The 17,991-nt window shown below is 39.0% G+C and overlaps 2 long non-coding RNA genes across 2 annotated transcripts; one reads left to right on the forward strand and one right to left on the reverse strand.

Moving 5' to 3' along the window:
* Positions 1–7,318: 7,318 nt before the first annotated feature.
* Positions 7,319–9,069, forward strand: LOC148732942 (uncharacterized). The gene is made up of 2 exons (XR_016000301.1): positions 7,319–7,445; positions 7,851–9,069. It is a non-coding gene; the product is annotated as an uncharacterized LOC148732942 (long non-coding RNA).
* Positions 8,684–16,754, reverse strand: LOC111335187 (uncharacterized). Its single transcript, XR_002695313.2, has 4 exons — positions 16,611–16,754; positions 13,250–14,757; positions 10,340–10,451; positions 8,684–9,437 (listed from the first exon to the last, which is right to left on the reverse strand). It is a non-coding gene; the product is annotated as an uncharacterized LOC111335187 (long non-coding RNA).
* Positions 16,755–17,991: the final 1,237 nt, after the last annotated feature.

The raw sequence follows: 17,991 nt of genomic DNA on the forward strand, positions 1-17,991 counted from the left end.
GAAAGCTAAAATCAATTGCGATTGGGTCACCTGCGTTTTCCCCCGCTTCAAATAGTAAGGCTATTGTTACTTTGAGTTATTATTGGCTGCTCGTGCTATATTCCTTTCCTCTGATTCGCTGTTGTTTAACGACACCCAATCACATAGCGGTTTAATCTGCGCCATCTTTATCCATTCTGGTTCTCTTTTGTTGTGTTGTTACTTCGGTGACATTTGTTTTCCTTATCAAACGTTTTTTTTTCGGGGTTTATATGATATTTAAAGTAACTTCCTTTAATGGTTTCAGTAACACAGCTTATATTGACGTTGTTCTTTAAGGTGACTCAAGAAATATTTATTATCGGCTCAAAGAAACCCCAAGTAGTGGAAAATAAGGTGGCTTTCAGATTTCCGCGAGGTGTTTTAAGACCTACAGAAGGATGAATCTTACTTTCCTGATTGCAATTTAACGATAAGAAAAGGGGAGGCAGTGAACTCGTTCTTGAGTTACTGGCTGACAATTCCAGAATCAAGTGCATCGCTTAGTGGCAGTACTTTCGCCACGTTGTAGGTCATAAGAATAACAGTGATCACAACAGTGAGGAATAATCAAACAAATTTTGACAAATTTTTGAAGGAAGCAACCATAAAAGTGTGTAGCATCGATCCATCAAAGAATCGTGTTTGGAGTCATTGAACCATTTTGAGCCACCTTATTAAGATTTTAACTCTACGCGCCAACTTAAGTCCTCATTTGCGGCGTGCAGATCATTTTGTTTTCTCGTACAAGACACTATCTGTAGCGATAAGAAAATGAAGGCAAAGAGATGTAATATATTTTTATGCATATTAATTTGATATATGAGACATTTCTGTGGTAATTTTCGAATAGATTATCGGCTTTAGTTGATTTATAGATTGTAGACGTAGATAGTAATAAGAATTCATTAAAATGCGGATGATTTTTCACAATGCCTTGTATCGTCAATATATAGCTTCTTTTAGAACCATAGTGTCCTAAGCCGGCGATACACTTGGCGATTTTATGCGCCGATCGGCAAATATCGCCAGGTGTGGCCCGGTACGGCGAATGCGATTTTTTCCGATCGGGGTGTAAAATCGCCGATTGTGGCGATTAATTTCGCCGCGAACGGCCATTAAAATCGCCATTTGTAATGCCGGCTTTACATAATATTAGAGAAATCAAAATGGCGTAGGTTGCTGGAGCATGCGCAAACGATATGCGAGGCACGTTTGTTTGTTATCAGATGCCTTGCTCGCAGGCAGCCCGCGTTGTCACCGAACGCCTACAACTTAACCTCATTAAACAAATCAAACCAGCCATACTACCACGAGAGCTGAAAGTTTCTAGATACAAAATCTAACGTTATTTCGATGAAAAAAGTTAGGTTAAATAAGCTTGGTGTCTAGCCATTTGAGTGAGTAATTTTTGTTCGCGAAACTAAAATCCTAAAAGGACCTTTTCAAAAATGTTTTCTCTGGCCTCTTTTCGTAGGGCGCAAATTCGTTTCCTATCCCGTCACAAATTCAGTAGTAAAATGCCAGTTCGACGATTAGGGGATGGGATTAGAAATCAAATGACTTGTTTCTCTCTTCTGAAAGTAACTCTGTCGTAATGTCAAACAAGAATTGGAAAAAAGGAAAGTGGGTCAAGTGGCAGATCCAAAACGGGACCTCTCTTTATACAAGAAACAGGAATTTAAGAATCAACGCTAAGAAGGAACTGGAGACCTGAAGAGGGAGCCCAGATAACAATGGGAATGAACAAAATGAAAGCAAAGGTCAATACGTAAGGGTACAAATGCAAAATAAAATGTCTCCAAATCTTGGTCGAAATCTACCTCTCTTTGCAGCTAACGAACTTGAGCTGTGTAATGTATTGAAGTCACTCATCACTGCAGTGGAAAATGAAGCGGAAAACCCATCTATTCCCGAGAAGTCATTGATCGCATGCATTCCACCGTTTAAAAAGAGGCACGTGCTCCAACTGGGCAATGTTAGGGATTTTTGCATAAATAATATACCTCCGAAGGAGGTCTGGGTAATGATAAACAAATCCAACATGGCGGCTTGGCGGGCAAACGTGGAGGTCGATTTTGATGGCAAACCTGACCAAAAGTGATACCTTCAGTATTTCTTGGTTAGAGGATTTCTTGGAAAGAGTACCATATAACCCCATACATTAATTATGGATGCACCCCATTGTTTTTTAATATAATGACTTATTCCCACTGCCTCAATAAGATACTGCTTCAATAAGAGAGAAATTAATTGAATGCGGCTTTTTCGTCTCCATTCCTTTCTCACGTTCTTCTCCCTTCTCCCCTTCGTTCCTAACTTCTCCTCGGTTTTTTTTTTTTTTTTTTCTTTTCTTTCCTTTTTACCTTCTTGGCAGTTCTGCTGAGCCTTGAACCATCGCTCCTCAGATAACGCGTTATTATTAGTCCATTATCAAACCATAGCCTTACCACTATGCTACGCAAACCAGTTAGGAGTTCCTCCAAAAGCTACTTTTTCTTTTACCTTTCTGTAAAAAAATTTTCATAACAATATGTGCATTGATATAGTGCACCAAAGGTCCCCTTTGCACTAAAGAATGCATTTCTTCTTCTCTACGATTGGCCAAATACCACATAGAAAACAAAATTTATTCATACCTCTTTCTAATAACATCAACGAAACAAGAAGATAGAAGGAAGAACAACAACTCGGAGATGGAGAGACTGAATTTTATTCGACTTTCTCGAATATTATCGGATAACGACCGGTGCATACAGTGGTGTAAGGATCACAACCTGCTTGCGACGTCGATAAAATGTCCTCGAGCTGGGTGCAGCAATGAACTTAGCTGGACGCGACGGGCTTCATCGCGAGACGGGTACGAGTGGCGATGTTCAAAAAAGGGTTGCGATGGAATGGCTTCAATGCGTCGGAATTCACCGGTGCGCACACACAGGGTATCGAAAATACATAGTGGGGAATCAAGCGAGGTTTGCCCCAAAAACATCCAAAAGACTTTTCGATGGCTACCTACAAGAATATATGTGGCGTCAGTACTACGGAAACAATCCCTTTGGAAACATTATCGTACATATCGCCCAACTTTTTGAAGTCCAGAAAGACTAGATACAAAGGTTTCTTTGCATCGCTGTATGCACCGGCCTTCACGAACAATTTTCACCTCTGGGACACGAAAGGATAATGAAAGAATCCACCAAAACCACAAAAACAGGTTAGACACAACATTTATTTAAACTTTGCATTGACAAACTTCAAAGCCTGACCGTAGACTTAACGTTATTTTCCGGCCAATTTTACGCTTTCAAAGCGAAACTGAACATTCAGTTATATTTCAAAGTTAAAAAGTTCTGGAAAATTACTTAATTTTTCCGTTTTGCAAAGCCAAAACGCGCCAAATTTACCCTGTTTCAAAAAAGACTTAGAAATAAATCCAACTTTTGAAAACAAAGACTACTCGTCTCTGCGGAGTTCTATTGTTATCGCTATTGTTTTCATTGAACAAAGACTGAATGCATAATTAATGTATGGGGTTATATGGTACTCTTGCCGATTTCTTTTCTCTCTCCTTTTTGAAGTATTTGAGTCGAAAAAAAGTGTCTACAGGGGCTACAAAACACAGAAATGGCGACCACGTTCGTGATACCAAACATGTCAGCAGAAGAAGCGTGACAAATCAAAGGTAAGAAAAGGTTCATATCGTTTATTTTTGATATGTCGTTCCCACATTGTTTCTACTTTCTTTCGCTTGGTTCCCACTGGCAGGGAAAGCTTGCGACCAATTGTTGAAAATTTCAAGTCAACATCTTTATTGATAATAAGTAACCAATTAATTTTATGTTCTCTAAACAGTGGGAAATTCAAATAAATAGGCGTTAGGTCTTGATGGCTGGATATTGGCTGGCTTCTTAAAGACTCCCCCCCCCCCCCCCCAGAAAAAAAAAAGAAAAAAGAAACAGAGGCTAATATCCAGCCATCTTGACCGATAAAGCTTGGTCTATAAACGATTTACTTTGTAGCAGAAATATTTTGCTTAAAGGATAAAGTAGACCTTAGAGGGCAAATTTTTCTGATGTTTTTCTTGTCAAACAAAGCTTTCCAAGAAAATTTTAGGTAAAATATTGAAACACATGCAAGTTGTTAAAAAAAAAACCAATTTTCTAACTGAATTATTTTACCTACTAAAGTGTGAATAACCAATTTTATTACACGACTCGGGCAGTCAGAGGGCCAATTACAAAAATCAATCAATCAACATGCTCTATTGCCGGTCAATATTCTCACAGCATTTGACCGGGCACTGTCCCGAATGGTCCCGAATGATACCACACTTGTGTCTCTTTGAACTTCAGTCGTATAATAAATCTATTATTAACCCATTAATGGCCGAAGCTTTTGTGAAAAACTGTGTTTTGAAGCTAGTCGAGCAGATTTCGGGTCACTGTTGTGGTTATAAAAGCTCAAACTTACCAAAAACCCATTGACAGCTCGTACACTGGACGGCCTTTCGATCCAAATGCAAAATGGCGGCCTGAAAATCTTGGGCACGCCCAGAAAGCAAAATTTTTGGGTTGAAAAGTAATGCCCCACTTACGACTTTTATTTTTCTCTCTTTCTCTGCCATTTTTTCCCCTCTCCTTACCTGAAGTTTCTCTTCACTTGCTGGAAATTTAGTAGGCTTCATTTTGGTGTAGAGATTTTTTAGGAAACTACTCATTATTTTCAAACCACATGCTCAGAAAGGTAGGTGGGTAATGGAACAAGATTTTCGTGCAGATTTTCAGGTCAAAGTTACATGGTTTTTTGGCTATTTCTCCAATCTCCTTCACTCAGTTGTGCTCATTCTGGTATCGTTTGTAAGATATTTTCAACCTGTTCAAGTACGTGCTCAAAGTCGTGCTCCAGGGTTAAAAGTGATGACATCACAAAGCGTAGAAAAAGTGTGTGCGTCCACGTGGGCGCATACGGGCGCACTGGACGTCATTAGGTTAACCTAGCTTGCTCGGGACCGTACTAGAAGAATATCGGCCCTCGGTCTTTTTTGTACGGACCCAGCTGCGCTCGGTCCGTACTGTCAAGACCTCAGGCCAATATTCTCCCAGTACGGCCCTCGCGCTTGGTTAATAAGATATATATACTATGTCAACACAAATGACTCCTGAAGGGGTTTCTTGCAGCAAAACATCTTTGAAATCAAAATTTCTGTTCAGCAGAATTTAACTAAAAGTCTGTCATGGGCAACTGTTAGATAGATACCCATGAGCTATCTTTTTGCTGAGAGTCTCCTGCGAATCTGGCGGATTCTTACGTACCCTTATTCTTACGTAAACTTAACAGATTTCCTTGAAATTTGGTCCAAAAACTCCAAGGATACCTTGGAAGCTAAAGAACCATGTTGTGGAATTTGGTTTTTTTCAAAACGGATCTCCCACATTGGCCTCCAACGTTATGAGTATTAGTAAAAAATTTTGATCACAAAACTTGACAGATAAATTGCAACCTAAAGATCAAACTAAAACGAAATAGCTTTTGCCAAATAGTGCATTTTGTAACCTATCCATTTATATGTAGTTTATGGTGGCTATGCTTCAAATAGTGTGTTAAATCATTTGTTTTGCGAAGGACACCTGCCAAGATATACTGTATCGTTAATAAGAATTAAGAGTGACTTGCCCATTTCGAGAACTGGGAAAAAAAGCCAACTGTGCTTGTAGCACAACAAATGCAGGAGTGCCATTCGTGTTTTCTTTGTTTTGACTGTCTTCTGCCACTTTTGTGACTTCATCACTGACTTTATCCAAAGTTACAAACTTTGTAAGTCTGCCAAACGCACTTTTTTCCTTTGGAAAAATGTCACGCTCAGCAGGAGTCAAAAACAGTAAACAGAGCTTAAAGATTATGATCCAGTATGGACAAGAAATTAAACTAGAGGCAGTCTTTAGGACTTCAACATGTGCAGTGAGGTTTGTTTGAGTGATTAATTGTTTCCATAAATGTTCCAGCCAATACCAAACAGTGACAAAATAAAGCACACTTTTATTTAAATGCCACAAGGTTTTGCAGAGGTTGGTAAGGTTTTGTGATCATCATTTTTTAATTTTATTAACTCCTGAACTGTTAATTTTCATTAATTTTTTAATTACCATTTATCAATTTACACACAACACCCATATGCAGAACAGAAAAACCTTGAACCTTCTTTTCTCCTGTTTTTATTTACAGTGATAGGGTATTCTATTATTGAAACTGAGAGACAATGTGGACTAGAGCCCAAGCTATCAGGATGTGGTTTTCATCTTTAGCCGTTGTTGTAGTATTTTGCAGTCCAGCTGTTGGGTGAACATGGTAAACAAAATTCTGGTATAGTCCAAGTTTAATTCTCAACTTACCTCAGTCATGCTGTCCATCTTAAATACCATGTTAATTTACTTTGTATACAATACTAGGCTTAGTTTCCTCCTAGCTAGCAAACCCATTTTACAAACTGACTAGTTTGCTATTGAGACATACCCAATGAAAGACCGACAGAAAAGAATTCACTTTTCCCAGTTTTCCACCAGGTAACTAAGTCACTGATTTACTACCAAGCTGACTCACTGATGTACAGAAAACCTGATAATAAATCTGCGTCTCCGGCTAGATATGGTCACTTTGTTTAACAGTAACCTGTTTAACCTGTTTTTTTCACGCATTCTTTTCCTCTTTCAGATACCGCAAAGAATACTGGTTTATGAGGAAAGTCAAGGGAGAAGCCGAGAATTCTCTATACGTTGGCAAGTAAAATTGCGTAATTTTTGAAGCCTCTAAATAATCTACGCCGCAAGATCCTAGGGCTATGTTGTTCAAAAAAAAAACAGTTAACCAAGCCCCGGGTAAGTGTAACTTTTTAATTTAGTCCTATAGCTCTGCGAAGGGATTTTTCTTTCGTATTTTTTCTCATTTGTTTCGATTCAGCAAAACCTTTCCTCGTTTACGCGCTCTTCTACATGAGAAATTAAAGCCAGGGTCAACTTTTAATCCTAGATCAACGTTAACGTTCTTTCGAACAACCCAGCTTAGCTGATTGTTAGTTCTCCCCTGTGGCAGCTACACATTCCGTTTGGTGTTAGATCAAGACAACTTGTATATCTGACAAGTTTTTATATTCTCATTACCTCTCTGCTGGATAATGCGAGGATAGTAGTAGGAGAAGTAACTTATTAATCACTTCTGGGAGTTAAAGAGTCAACAAGAAATCGAGGTAACTCAATAGAGGTCATCACCTTTGCATCCGCCTCCATATATATCCAGTGTGGGTTGGACGGTAAATTATTTTTAGCTAGAACTAGGATGTCTGAATTCTTCAATTGTTTTGGCTTACTCTTCTTCTTCCAGGTACCGCATAGAATTCAAAGTTTATCGGGGATGAGGAGATCAAGAGAAGTTTGGTGAGTGTAACTGATGTGCTATCGTTCGACCTCCAACATTCCTAAATTTGCATTTTCAGTGCATTTTCAGTACATTTTCAGTACATTTTCAGTGTTTTTCGATAGTTAGTCACCATCAACGAGAAGTGTTTATTGTTCCTAAAACATGTTTTGTCTTTTTTCCCTTCGTGGTGCCGCAAAAGCTATAAGTTCAGGAAGAAGGCGTAAAGGGAGAAGAGAATACTTCACATTTTCGTGAGTAAAACCGATCTGTTGTTGTTAAACCTCTTCGAAACTCTTGAATTTCCACGTTCGGAAATTTGCATCTCCAAATAGTTCCAATGTCGTCTAGCGCTTAATTAATTTGAATCGAACCAGAAGTGGCGAGTTGTCATTTATACCTTGGGTTGACTTTTCCTCTTCCAGCCCTCGCAAAGATTAGAAACAGGGCCAAGAAAGAGAACGAAAAATAAGTTTATTTGCACCCAGGGAGTTGTGAACAGGGAGGGTACATGCATTGGACTCAAGGCACTAATCACATGGTGAGAACGCTTAAATTTTACTATAATCTATAATGTATAATGTAATTCTCCATTGTTCTCGTTTCAATTTGCCTCCTCCAGAAATTTGCGCCCTCATTCTGAAGTACAATTTTCACCTTTTGAAATATTTACTGTGTTGTTAATTAATCTTAAACAGTACACTTGGTACAGATGACGGGAAAAAATTATTTATGGTATTTTTGTTGTACAGTTTCCTTCAGATTTGCAAGAGGAAGACAGAAGAAAATGAAAGGTCCAAGGAAAAATAATTTGTGAAATATTTAGTCTCGAGAGGCGAGACATTCAGGCTTCAGTTTGACCAAAATTTTTCATCGCATGAAGTCCTTATTTAACATCTTATGACCAATATCCTTGCATATGTGGAAAAGCAACAGGATGCCATAGTAGAAAATTCCCCAGCCTAGTAAGTGTCTTAATGGGGTTTACTGTCAGCAGTCAGAGGGCTTAAAATGTAATTGTCAGCCGTTAAGGACGGACCATTATTTTCCTGGGGGGGGGGGGGGGGGGGTATGAGAAATATTGAAAAAATTGTTTGCAGGGTCTGAAAAGAAAAATAAATTGTTTGCGAACGTGATATAGGGTATAGTAAAATGTTTGCAGAGAAATCAGGTAAGATATTAAAAAAATATTATTGCCAAAACTGAAATAAAAAAAATAAAGTAACAAATTGAAGCATTAGTATAAAAATTAACACAATTTGGGCATAAAAAAGTGGTCACTGTATTAAGCAAAAACAAATCTGAAAACAGCTGAATATTTCTCGTAATACGCATGTGTTTTGAGACAGACATTTGTTTACAATTAAGATGCGTTTTTAAAAATGTTTGTACCACAAAGTAGACAAGTTATTGAAAGACTTAATAAATTTCTCTGAAGGGTGGGTGTAGTAGGGGAGGTTGGTTGGAGAAAAATAACACCGTCTAAAATTATTTTAGTATTATGAGATTGTAAGAGGAAGATTATAATATTACTAGTGGTATGAATTATATATTATTGTAAAATTACTGTATTATTAGATTGTAGGAGGAAGATTGTAATACTACCAGTGTTATGTACATGTCTAATAAAAGATTGTATTGTAATACTGTATTGTATTATTAGTTGACTGTTTTAAAAGATGTACAGCACAACGTACTTACTAAAATTGACGGGTGTGGGAATTTTCCAGAGTAGATAGAAATCTATCGTAAACTGTCTAATGGAGGTGCGTTTGTTGGGGGACGGTGGACGGATCAAACCCTGGTTAAGTTTTCGGAGTACTCTGTTGTAAACTGTCTAATGGGGCGGGTTTGTTGGGGGGACGGTGAATGGATCAAACCCCAATTTTTCATTTTATTCTCTGAATTAGGGGTCGATCCGATTTAGCTTCTTTCGAAGATTGATATTTGTCTCTGGTCTCTTGCTGATTGCGTTCACACCTTGGTATCCAGCTTTGGGTGGTCGAAGAATACTGCGAAAGAAGGAAATAAAAATTAAGACCATCATGGAAAGAAAAAAAATTTTGCATACAACTTTAAAAAATTTGCGAAGCTACTTTGGCCCTTCATCTCATACAATAGCGACAACTGATCGAGGCCGTGCGAAAGAACATTTCCCATGAAGGACCTGATATAAGGTTGGCCAATCCCAGCACTCATTTGGACGCATTATAAGCAAAGTCGCGTATTACATGAACATAACTCTACTCCAGATCGGGAAAATAATAAATATGCGCTATCCACCTTGCGAGATGTCAAGATGGCTGGATATTGGCCGAGTTTTCATTTTGCGTTTTTATAGACCGAAACGAAGTCGAAGTTCATAAAAACGCAAAAGACAAAAAAAAAATTAAAACGAAACAAAAAAATGAACGCGGCTAATATCCAGCCATCTTGACCGAACAAGCTTGGTTAATAAGGATTTATCATATAGCAAAATTATTACGTTTTATTAAGAATCAATAATGACTTGATCAGTTCGAGAGCCGGAAAAGAAAGACATCTGTGTATGTAGTACGATAAACTTTTCGTTGTTTTGACTTTCTTCCACCCCTTTTTGTGACTACATCGCAGACACTGTTTAGCATGTTTTTCTTACGCAGGATCAAAGTGGGCAATCCGAGCAAGCAAGATGAGCCCATCTTGCCTGCTTGAGTAGCCAATCAGAACTCAGGATTCGTTTCATATTACCCAGGGCGGCACCAGCGATATAATAATAACATTGATCGTGGGTTTACATCCTAATATATCCGAAGAAAGTGGTTCAAGGGCTTCCAACCACTCTCAAAATGTGGTGGAGTCTGCACAAGCCTAGGTCACTTTTGACGCATTGCAATGACAACTGCTACATTGTACAGAATAAAGATGAACTTACCAATCATGAGATACACTGCACTACACTTCTTCTTCACTGACCAGTGCAATCCAACATGATATCTGAACGCTGCTCCACAGACTAGGAATAATCAAGTACTCAAGGTCTTGGTCTGGAATTGAAAAGATAACTGATAAGTCAAGAGGGAGTTTAAGCAAATCAATAGGGAGTTTAAGCAAATCAATAGGGAGTTTAAGCAAATTACTACGGCAGGCGCTGCTACGGCTACCGGAAGTAAAATTGTCCAGAAACGAGTCATTGCGCATGTCAGTGGTTCCCATCCAGCCGTAGCGGGAAATCCTTCTACGCGAGTGGGAAGGTTTCGGCGTAGTCTGTGGTACGTGAACTTATCTCGCTTCTTTCTTCGCTTTATACTTTCTCCTGAGCAATTTTAATTATTGAAATACACTTAACATCTTTAAAAATAGCTTATCGGGTTTATTTATCAAGCTTGCTGTCCCTTACCGAGTGAATCTGCCTTTATTTTTGCCGCCGGGTTTGTCGAAGGATCGAAGCAGTGTGCATATGGAGAACGCAGCGAACGCAAGGAGAAATGCGTAGGTAGAAAGTCTAACTTTTCCTTTTCAAACCTCAAAGACTACTTGAAATTCAAATAGCTGAAGCCGAGGAATGACGAGGGTTATGAGGGACCGTGAAGAAACTTTGCTTTGGTGTTTATAAGCTCCAAACTGGCAATTTTACAACACGTAAGCTAAATATTTTAATTCACTCATTCACTGTGCACAGGAACGCTTACAATTTTTTTTCCAAACGTTAGAATCCCTCGTCCCTTTAAACGAAGTCATTTTGAGTTTATAGACGTGCAAAAACTACCGCGAAGACGCTTAATTTATTGGTTTTAAACTTCTCAGCCGTACTAGGTTTGTAGTTCGCGTTGCTTAAAAGGTGAATTTTGGCGGGCTTCGGCGACGTACTCTCCCCAAGCCTCGTCAACCACGATAGCCGTAGCAGCGTCAGCCGTAGTGATTTGCTTAAACTCCCTAATACGGCTGGCGCTGCTACGGCTACCGGAAGTAAAATTGTCCAGAAACGAGTCATTGCGCATGTCAGTGGTTCCCATCCAGCCGTAGCGGGAAATCCTTCTACGCGAGTGGGAAGGTTTCGGCGTAGTCTGTGGTACGTGAACTTATCTCGCTTCTTTCTTCGCTTTATACATTCTCCTGAGCAATTTTAACAATTGAAATACACTTAACATCTTTAAAAATAGCTTATCGTGAATATTTATCAAGCTTGCTGTCCCTTGCCGAGTGAATCTGCCTTTATTTTTGCAGCCGGGTTTGTCGAAGGATCGAAGCAGTGTGCACATGGAGAACGCAGCGAACGCCAGGAGAAATGCGTAAGTAGAAAGTCTAACTTTTCCTTCTCAAACCTCAAAGATTACTTGAAATTCAAATAGCTGAAGCCGAGGAATGACGAGGGTTATGAAGGACCGTGTAGAAACTTTGCTTTGGTGTTTATAAGCTCAAAACTGGCAATTTTACAACACGTAAGCTTAAATATTTTAATTCACTCATTCACTGTGCACAGGATCGCTTACAATTTTTTTTTCCAAAGGTTGGAATCCCTCGTCTCTTTGAACGAAGTAATTTTCAGTTTTTAGACGTGCAAAAACTACCGCGAAGACGCTTATTGGTTTTAAACTTATCAGCCGTACTAGGTTTGTAGTTCGCGTTGCTTAAAGTTGAATTTTGGCGGGCTACGGCGACGTACTCTCCCCAAGCCTCGTCAACCACGATAGCCGTAGCAGCGCCAGCCGTAGTGATTTGCTTAAACTCCCTAATAACCAATGTCCTTCGATACTTTCAAATTATCTAATACCTGACACATAGGCGTTATTGACCAGGCGTGAGGTCAAGATGGCCTGATATTGACCGAGCTCTTTCTTTTTTTGCGTATTTAGGGACTGAGACGAAGTCGACGAAAAACCGAGGCTAATATCCAGCCATCTTGCCCGAAAACAAGCTTGGTCAATAAAGGACTTGTTATATAGCAAAAATATTTCGCTTTCATAAGAATCAGTAACGACTTTATTTCAAGAGCCGGGAAAGAAAGCCAACTGAGTTTGTAACAAAATAAACTCAGGAGGGTCGTTTATGTCTTCTTTGTTTTGAATCTCTTCCGCCGCTTTCCGTGACTTCAATGCCGCCATCGTTCAAAAGTTACGAACTTTGTAAGTCCGCTTCACGCATTCTTTCTCTCGCGCGGGATCAAACGGGGCAATTCCGAGCAAGGATGATGGGCTCATCTTGCGGCTCGGGTAACCAATTAGAACAGAAGATTCGCTTCATCTTGCCTGCGGGCGCTGCCAGCTATATAATAAATAAATCTTATTAGACGTTTTAGTGTCGTATCGCTGAGCATTTTACGAGTTGTGCCATATTTTGACGAGCCCGTATAGTGAGTGATAATACAAAGAAAGAGTAAAACTTCTCAGCTACACTACACACCAAAACGTCTTATAAGTCATTTATTATCCTCTCTTTTTTTTTTTTTTTTTTGCTTTCTTTTATTCACATTTCTTCTAAGACAGGAAAATCAAAGCAGATAGAGAAACGAAGCGTGCACAGCCGACCACTTCAACTGGTTCTTTTACGGCACATAATAACCAACTGTTCAATATCGCGCGAGATTTGTACTCTACTTAGTGAAGTTGAATCATAATTTGTTGCATGCTAACAAAATTCAATTGTCTCTGTGAAAGTAATTTTGCGTTATAAAGATAGCTGTCTAACGAACACGAAAAGACATATCCTCGGTGAGGCTTTTAATCCCAAACGCCTCACTTATTTTTTTTTTTTTTTTTTTTTTTTCATCGTTGGACAAAAAATCTGAACAAGAATTTCATTTAGATTTAGAAACAATACACCAAAAAGAAACCTTGAAAGATACCTCTTATAAAAAGTCCAAGATCCGATCAAGACTGAGGAAGTGGCTTCACAGGTCAGGCAGACTCCATTATAAGTCAGCTACTAGTCACATGTCTCTGATACACGGTTCAAAATCCATTCAGCGCAGCAAGATTCAACCGTCAGCAAGACCTCACCCGTCTCTGGTACACAGTTCAAGATCCATTCAGCGTAGCAAGACAGTCTAGGTTCCGAAATAGTTTTCACACTCTTCTCTTTGTTTCTTTTAGTGGACCAAGTCTTACCATTCCAGATCAAAACTGAGGAAGAGACGTTATGGGTGAAGCCGATGTCATTGCTGGTCGGCTGTTAGTCACCCGTCTCTTGTACACAACGCAAGATCTGTTCAGCACAGCAAGACAGTCCTGTTTCCGAAACAGCTTTCACACTCTTCTCTTACTTTTTTTTGTGGACCAAGTCTTAGCATCCCAGAGATCAAGACTGAGGAAGAGACTTTGTGGGTGAAGCCAACTCCATTGTGTGTCAGCTATTAGTCACCCATCTCTTATACACAGTTCAAGATCTGTTAGGCGCAGCAAGACAGTCCTGTTTCCGAAATAGTTTTCACACTCTATTCCTTTTATTGGGGGTGGACCAAGTCTTAGCATTCCAGGTCAAGACTGAGGAAGAGACTTAATGGATGAAGCCGAATCCATTGCGGGTCAGTTATTAGTCACCCATCTCTTGTACACTGTTCAGGATCCGATCAGCACAGCAAGACAGTCCAGTTTCCAAAACAGTTTTCACACACTTCTCTTTGTTTTTTTGGTGGACCAAGTCTTAGTAACCGAGATCAAGACTGAAGAAGAGACTTTGTGGGTGGAGCCAACTCCATTAGAGGTCGGCTATTGGTCATCTATCTCTTGTATACAGTTCAAGATCCGTTCAGTACAGCAAGACAGTCCTGTTTCCAAAATGGTTTTCACACACTTTTCCTCTTTTTTGGTGGACCAAGTCTTAACATTCTAGATCAGGACTGAGGAGATTTTATGGGTGAGGTCAGTTCCATTGTAGGTCAGTAATTAGTCACCCATCTTCTGCAAACAGTTCAAAATGCATTTAGTGTAGCAAGATGGTCAAGTTTCTGAAAAACTTTTCACACTCTTCTCCTTTGTTTTTGGTGGACCAAGTCTTAGCATTCCAGATCAAAACTAAGGAAGAGACTTTATGGGTGAGGCCACCTCCATTGCAGGTCAGAGTTTAGTCACCTGTCTCTTGTACACAGTTCAAAATCCATTCAGCTCAGTAAGACAGTCCAGTTTCCATAACAGCATTCACTCTCTCCTCTTTGTTTTTTACTCCAAGTCTTCGCAACCCTGATGAAGACTGAGAAAGAGACTCAAATGGTAAAGCCAACTCCATTGCAGTTCAGTTATTAGTCACCCATCTCTTGTACACAGTTCAAGAACTGTAAAAGTAGAGGGGTTCAACCTAATGCCTTCCTGGGTAGATATTTTTCCATCACCTCTTTCTTGAAGAGGTCAGAGATACCTGAAAAATAAAAAAAATAAAACAAAAATAAAAATAAAGAAAGCACATACTTGTTTAACAACTCTATACCATATGACAACAGAACTAAGCATCCAGGAAACTACACCAGAATTATAATTATTTTCACCAAAATCTCTTCTGTGTCTGAAAACAGCACACAAGAGATTGAAAAAGACTATTACAATTGACTGTCTATAATCTACTACAGGACTGCATTTATATTTGGATGAATCAATTCCAACATTTGTGGTTCAACTATTCTTGATCAAATTAGTTAATCCGAAAATTTTGATTCATTCTAAAAATAAATCCAGTCTAAGTTTGAGTGCACAAAACATTGTATATAATTTGACTTTAAGTCATGGTATATTAGATTGTGATGATTAATAAGGTAAATTTACTTTATCTCTTAGTATTACGCTATAACCCAAACATTAAGGTGCCATTTTGTATTGTTTGGAACAGTCAACTCATCTAGTAAACATGCTGGATATTGGCAGAGTTCTCTTGTTTGGTTTTTTTTTTATAAATATCTGAAAAGGAACTAGAATTAGCTTAATATCTAGCCATCTTGATGACCAAAATGTGGTTATTATAAAGGTTTTAGCATATGGCAAAAAGATTTTGCTTTCATAAGAATCAAGAATGACTTGCAGGGCTGTGGTCTAGCAGTGCCTGGTGGCCCCTGGCACCTTACTTTTGCTATTGGGCGACTCAGGAATCCTATTTTTTTCATAAAAAGCATATGCTGGGCACCCTGGATTTCACAGTTGCAGAGCACTGGGCTCCCTTCAATTTTCTTAGAGCACAGCCTTGACTTGTTTATTTTAAAAGCTAGGAAAGAGAGCCAACTTTGCTTGTAGTACAATAAACCCATGAGAGTCAGCTATGTTTTCTTTGTTTTGATTGTACTCTGCCACTTTTTGAAACTCCAAATATATATGGTATATGTTATTCATCAGCTGGGAGGTACAGCCTCAAGTGGTACTCAAGACAGAGGGCACATTTTTATTTTGTTCTTAAAGTTAATGAAATGCTTGTAAAAAGAATAACTTAAGACTGTAACCCACAGCAAGATCCTCCATAAACTGAACAATTTTTGAGAGTAGATGAAAGAGAAAACAGAGGTAATGCAATTTAAAAAGAGAGGCTTCACTGAAACATTTTTATCTGCATACTGATAAGAGTGATTTAAAAGGCTTCCAAACAAATATTGAAACATTTTCTTATAATTATCTGTCACAATCTGACACCTGTTGATTAGAAACTTTTGAAAAAGACAAAGCACACGTTTTTTGCAAGTGAACTCAAGGTAAATAACTATATCACTGTCAGTGACTTTTTCATCTTCACTGATTTTATGGAAAGAATTGTTCTCTTTCAACAATGATTAATCTTTGAAGAATTACCTCTTTTCAGTTTTAAATGTCAAGGAAAGTCAAATTGTAAGCAAATTCAAATGTATGTTTTGAGGTTGTGAGAGTCTGCTTGTTTGCTTGCTGTAATGGCATCTGTAAAATCGAAAAATAATGAAGTCAAATGACATGCTTTTTCTAACTGGACACCAGGGGGTGTGGTGCCACTTTTAGTCATCGAATTTCTTCGGTTTCTGTTGTGAAATGTACGGCAGAAACATACACATTTCATACGAATGACCTACACTCAAAACATATCAGGAAATGTGTTCAGTCCCATTAAAAAAATTGTACAAAGTTCTCATACGCATGATTGAAAATAACTCAAATGTTAAAAAGCGTCACTTTCTACGATTGAGAACCTTGTGCCACAAACTCAGCTTCTTAGCTAGTGGAGTTTTCTAGCCGTTTTACTCGTCAAACAGTACATAACATTACCTGGAAGGTATAAGATCTCATGGGTGCCATTTTTGCTCCTACTGTGGTATCAGAATAGCCACTGAGTTCTTTCCATCCTGTAACTCAAAAGGGCCGCCATATTGTGTTTACTTTCTACTGGATCCCAGTATTTTTCATTTGTAACATGCCACACGCGCAAACGCGCGGCAACACGCGTGTAGACCTGTCCTGAGGTCTTGGTTGAAGGCCTATACACCTACCGGTTACCAAGTAGCTTTTATTTTGAGCACCTCCATGGCATCTTCAGTAAATTAATTCTGTCAGCCCTTTTTTCTTGATTTAAGTTCCCGGAAGAGCCAAACCCAGTATAAAAGCACAGAAAAGCACTCCCTTTGTAAATTTTTAAAAAACAACTGAGTTGTCCCACTTGCCCGCACGGTTACGAATTCACTGCATTGTACCGTATTTCTGGATAGATCACAACCCTAACGTTGCCTCTCATTCCAGCTGCAAACTAGTTGCAAACTGAGGAATGAAGTTACTAAACTTTCAGAGAGATTCAGAGGCCAAGCTACTGAAAGCAAGAACTTTCAGCAAAACAAGATATAGCAAGGACTTTTGGAAGCTAAGACTTTTGGAAGGTTGTTGGGAAAATCACACACAGGAGCCCATCACTGATGGGCTCCTGTCACACACAAAAAGACTTAGTAGTATTGATCCACTAAAAGATGCACAAGGTAACATAACTGTTAATGATCAGGCTGAGGTCGAGAACCTTTGTGCCCCATGGAGCTAATGGAAGAGTGGGAGTGGGTGAAAGGAGCAGAGGCCCTGGGAACGAAGTTGTTGAAGAGCTATTGCCCACCAGGAAATACTGGGTCGAGTACATCAAGGTACAGCCCACCTGTAAACTTGCGGGGAGAAAATACCGTATTGTAAAAATAGAGGCTGTCCTTGTTTAATAGATGTTTTAACATGGTCACAACCCACAACTAATTAATTTCGTTCCTAAATCGGTCAACAGCCGGGTTCCTTAGCTTCAGACTGTTAGCAGACCAAGGCTTCAAAGATCTCTTGGTTTACAATACAACCCGCCCTTAGTTTCACAAAAGGAAGCAGAATTAAAATGGATGCCGCATGAATAACACCATACATTGCCAAATGGACAAAAGAAAACTTAACACGTTCATAGCGAAAAAACTGTCTAGAATACTGGCAGTTAAGATTGTTTTCAGTTTCTCGATATGAGCGGGAACTGTAAGCGAGAAAAGATCGAGAAGAGAAGAGTCAAGCTTTTTAATTCATCCAAAAGGGTGCTACGGCAAAGTACAAAAACGCATCTTTTTGTACTTGAGTGTCAATCGATTCTCGCCTTTCTCAGATATAGGCTCAATAGGGTCTCAAAGTTGGAAATAATAGA

Source organism: Stylophora pistillata, chromosome 4 (assembly GCF_964205215.1).
Source record: "Stylophora pistillata chromosome 4, jaStyPist1.2, whole genome shotgun sequence".
NCBI classification, from domain to species: Eukaryota; Metazoa; Cnidaria; class Anthozoa; order Scleractinia; family Pocilloporidae; genus Stylophora; species Stylophora pistillata.